Source organism: Anarrhichthys ocellatus, unplaced genomic scaffold (genome assembly GCF_004355925.1).
Source record: "Anarrhichthys ocellatus isolate YVR2014 unplaced genomic scaffold, GSC_Weel_1.0 scaffold3588, whole genome shotgun sequence".
NCBI classification, from domain to species: Eukaryota; Metazoa; Chordata; class Actinopteri; order Perciformes; family Anarhichadidae; genus Anarrhichthys; species Anarrhichthys ocellatus.
Genome location: NW_022283562.1, coordinates 644 through 5,478, shown reverse-complemented (window position 1 = coordinate 5,478; position 4,835 = coordinate 644). Strand labels below are relative to the sequence as shown.

General features: G+C 43.9%; 1 long non-coding RNA gene across 1 annotated transcript; it reads left to right on the top strand.

The window, feature by feature from the left end:
- The first annotated feature begins 19 nt into the window (after window positions 1-19).
- On the top strand, window positions 20-1,765 carry LOC116379027 (uncharacterized). The gene is made up of 3 exons (XR_004212369.1): window positions 20-204; window positions 286-476; window positions 1,518-1,765. It is a non-coding gene; the product is annotated as an uncharacterized LOC116379027 (long non-coding RNA).
- The last annotated feature ends 3,070 nt before the right edge of the window (window positions 1,766-4,835 follow it).

Genomic DNA, 4,835 nt, shown 5'->3' with positions numbered 1-4,835 from the left:
GGATGCAATTAAGAGACTTGAGAAGCATCCTCTGTGATGTCACAGAGCACAAGGTTACTGACCAATCACATCTCTTCTAGAGGAGGACAGAGAGTAGAAGAAGAGAGGAGGAGGAGGAGGAGGAAGAAGAAGAAGAAAAAGTGTGGAGCACGTTGGTGTCTCCGACCAAAGACCAACCAGAACTGTCTCGCCTCTCACACACTGGTCGGTGCCTGTCTCGCCTCTCTATCCACATATTTCTGGCCTTGTTGGTATTAACAGTATTTGTGTGTATTTGTACTGCAGGTTGGAGTACTGACAGTATTCTCAGCAGTACAGTGACCTCAGCTGCTGACATCACCCTGCAGCAATACATTACCCACAATGCCTCAGTGCAGAGTCCCTCCTCACAGAATGCCTCAGTGAGAACAGGCAGGTGTCCTCGTGGCTCCTCCTCCTCTGCTCTGGTCTACAGCATCCTGGTGGAGGACAGACAGGTAACTCTTATCTGATGACATGTGATTGATGACAGGTGAGATGTGATTGGTGACAGGTGATTGGTAGGGGTGGGAATCACCAGAGGTCCCGCGATACGATATTATCACGATACTGCGATATTCTGAGTATTGCGATTTATTACTTTTTTCAACTTCAAATGATGTCCCCAAAGGAAAACTGTGTCAACATGTTTTATCTAATAAGATAAAGTTTTCAGTCTGTTCATCTCACTTCACTCATTTTTATTGCAGCAGAATAGGATTGTCAAGCAGACAGACTGACCAACAATGTCATGAATGTTGCATGAACCTGACCAACTGAACTGTTTGTATTACTACATAGTCCAACTTAACTAAATGCAAACGTGTGGACTCAGTATATGAACTATAACTTATATAAGAGTTATATAACTCAGTATAACTTGCGATGCGTGGACGTAGAGGGCAGAGAGACAGTTATGCGCTGCGCTCTCCCCATGAGCCTGGCTACTGTTGGCAGATTTAACCCCGTTGTGAGGTCAGATGTCGCTATCTTTGTTTTGACCAACAGACAACAACTCAGCACCATCTAGTGGACTGAAAAAGCAATTGATTTGATTTTTCTAGTAATTATTTTTTTAAATTTAATTTAATTTTTTGAATAGTTTATATAATAAAAGATCGATACTTGGCGTCCGTGTATCGATACAATATCGCCATGCAAAATATCGCGATACTATGCTGTATCGATTTTTTTTCCCCACCCCTGGTGACTGGTGATTGATTGTCAAACTGCCATATGATTCTGTCGTCACGACGAAAGGAACATTCAACACAGATGAATCCTCTCTGATAGAGTGTTTTAGCTCTGACATCATAGCAATGGGGCGTGGCTTCAGAGAGGCGTCTGATTGGTCCGCATGTGTTGCTCGTCTTCTCTGTCGGAGTAGATCTCAAACAAATTATGTTGTTAGTGTTACCGTGGTAACCACAGGTGTCACCAAATCAACCAAAACGTCTGCATGACCTCTTGTTCTCCTCTCCTGTCTCCTGATTGGTCAGCCTCGTTACAGCCTGAGGAGCAGAAGATCAGATGTTCTCTGAAGAACCGACTCACTTTGTTTTCTGTATGTTTTTATAACTGAATGTTTCAATGAATGTTAATAAAAGTGGATTTTAGATTTTAAACAGAGTGAAGCTGGTGTTCAGACTCACGACACCGCAGGAGGTCTAGAGCAGTGGTCCCCAACCACCGGGCCGTGGATCATTTGGTACCGGGCCGCACAGAAAGAATAAATATTATATTATTTCAGCTTTATTGATTATCAGAGTCTGAAAGAAGTTTTATTTTGAAAAATGACCGGATTCTCTCCCAATTTCATCCGCCTGAGTCTCTTGACATGTCAAGACGCTCGTCTCGGTCACGTGATACGTTACCGCAAAAATTAAGCCCGCAAACTAGCGACAATGAGTAAATAACTTTTGGAGAGCTTCTTTGCAAAGAGGAAAGGCCACTAAGGAGACAGAAGAAGAGCTACAAGAAAGCTTCATTTAACAGACAACATCAGGAGTCTGTTAAACATCAGGAGTGATTCTGACGCTCCAAACCCGCTCTGCAGAACATGTCCACAGAAGAAGATCAGCTGCTGGAGGTTGTAAATGACGGTGGCCTTAACAGTATGTTTGAGACAACACCTCTGCTGGTGTTTGATTAACATCAAGGCTGAATATCCTGAGATCACCACTAAAGCACTGAAACCCTGCGTCCGTCAACAACATCCTGTCTGTGAAGCGGGATGTTCTGCAGTGACGGCAATCACAACTAAACGGAGTCGACTGGACATCAGGAACAGACTGCGGGTGTCTTTGTCTCCCGTTACCCCCAGATGGACCGTCTCGTTGCAGAGAAACAAGCTCAGGGCTCCACTGATTCAGCCTTATTGTGAGTTGTATTCTTTATGCATTTTATATTTGTTTTCATGCCGATCGTATCATTTTATTTCGTTGTTTATCCGCCACACCTTGAAGGCCGGTCCGTGAAAATATTGTCTGACATGAAACCGGTCCGTGCTGCATGAAAGGTTGAGGACCTCTGCTGTAGAGGTTCCACAAACCACCGATTTAATCTAACAGACGACTCCTCTTTAAATATAGAAACAGAGGATCACTTCTAAATCTGTTCGTTCCTGAAAGAAGAGATCAGATGTAAAACATCTCATTTCTCTGTGAGAGAAACTCTATTAATAATAATAATCAGTAATTTTTCTATTAAAATTAAATATCAGATCAGCTGACCAATAAACACCTGAGTTCACCTGTTGGACTATTATTGTTTTAATGTGTTATGATTTAAGGAGGAACAAAAAGAGTTGAATGTCACAAACAGGTTCTACAGACATGTTGGTGTACAAACAGCATGTTCTTCTCACGAACCCAAACCTCCGATCTCTGAGGAGGTGGAGCCCTCTGCTGGCTGAAGAGAATCACATGATCAATAAGTTCATCTCTGCTGCTTCAAACCATCACAAAGGTCTGAAAATACAATCGGCTGACTGAGAGCAAACTCAACATGCTAACATTTCCCTTCAGTTTTCCTTTTGCTTCAGATTTCACCCTCAAAAAGAAAAGGAGAGAAAATAAGAAACAGACCACCGGGAGGAGCAGCTGGTCTCTGATCAGATGTCTGGGCGGAGGAGGAGTTCTGGTGTCGGTCTGCAGTTTACAGCAGATTTTCACACAAAAGCTGCTGAGATAAGAATAACTAAAGTCTGTTTGGACAAACTGATGCTGGAATGAAAGAATCTTTAGAGGAGGAGAAACTAAAGGAGCAGCAGGAGGAGAGATCAGGAAAAGAGAGAAAGTTGAAGGAAAAGTGAAGCTACTTTTTTACTGGAGTCGGCACATTCTGGATTCCTCAGGAGGAAACTGAAGTTCTTCTTCATGTGTTCTTTGTGTCTCTGAGGTGACGATGTCCACGTCTGAAGGAGTGACAGAAGGAGGTAAAGATGGGGGGGTGAAGGAGGGACTGACTTTATGTGATGAATCTCTTGAGGACTCGACAGGAAGTGACTTCTCATGTTAGACAAGAAGATCATTAATGAAAGAAACAGTCCTCATCCTTAAAGCTGCATGAACAGAGTACCGGAGCGGTTGGAGAGCAGAGCGCCGGAGCGGTTGGAGAGCAGAGCGCCGGAGCGGTTAGTGAACAGAAAATTTAAATTCTGTCTTATGTAAATTTTTCATTTGAAACGATTCCAAGGAAAAACTTTATTCTCTAAATTTCTACTCTTGTTTTTTAAAGTACAAATAATTTCTTCTTGAAGTCAATTCATTTCTACTTCTGCCTCGGACAGTTTTAGCTTTTAAACCCTTTTTCTTGGCAGTGAAATGTATTTCTGTATCAATGCTTGTATCTTTAGGGTTCTCATGCTTTTAGCTCCATCAGCTGTTATAAACTGCATCACATATCAGATACACGTTTTACACACACAGCCCAACGTGTGTGAAGTCGATGCAGCGTCCTCGTTGACCTCCCAGCATGCTGAGCAGCAGCAGAATGTAGATATGAACCAAGAGCTGAGGGTTAAAAATAGACCGTGTGTGTGTGGGGGGGGGGGGGTGGACAACACATAATTATAACGTCGCTGGTTCAATTCCATCCTCGCATCTACTTAATTAAATCTCATTAATATAAAACTGTTAACGTCCTTCAAACCAGACGAACAGCTGATCTTTGTACAAAGACACGTCAAGGACACTCGCACTCTCTCTCTCTCCATTCATAGTTGTCCCGGGGGGATGGACGAGCAACCTAGTCTCTGTTTGGGTCACTAGGTCGCTCACTGTTGCTCTAAGGGGGAGGGGAGGTGTGTGCACGTGCACGTGCACGCCAGCAGTTTATCTCCTCCCCTGCTGGACGATCAGAGGGTGCGTTTGTTTTTCCTTCACCCAGATGTATTGAAATGTTTGGGTGCATTTGTTTTTCACACTCACAGACGGGTGGAGTTTAACTGTCTCTCAGCACGGACAGTTCAGTAACCTGAGGGTGCGTTTCATTTGTTGTTCTTCAGTAGTGACTCCGTCTTCCTCAGTGAGGGGGGGGGGTGTTTGTTTTAAGTAACACCGACCGGTGGGGGTATGTTTGATTCGAGCGTAGACGCTGAAGACCTGGAGGGTGTTTGTTTTGGTCACCCATCTGTCTGTCTGCTCTACAGGATCAGCAGCTCTTAAACAGGGGTGTGTTTGATTTTGTTCATCATGACCTGACCCAGCTGTGGGGTGGAGTTAGATCAGCTGTGTCTCCTCTGCAGGTCAGGAGCGCTTGTTCCACTGCAGGGACCAGCCTGTTGAGCTGTAGGAACACGGTGATGATTCTTTCAG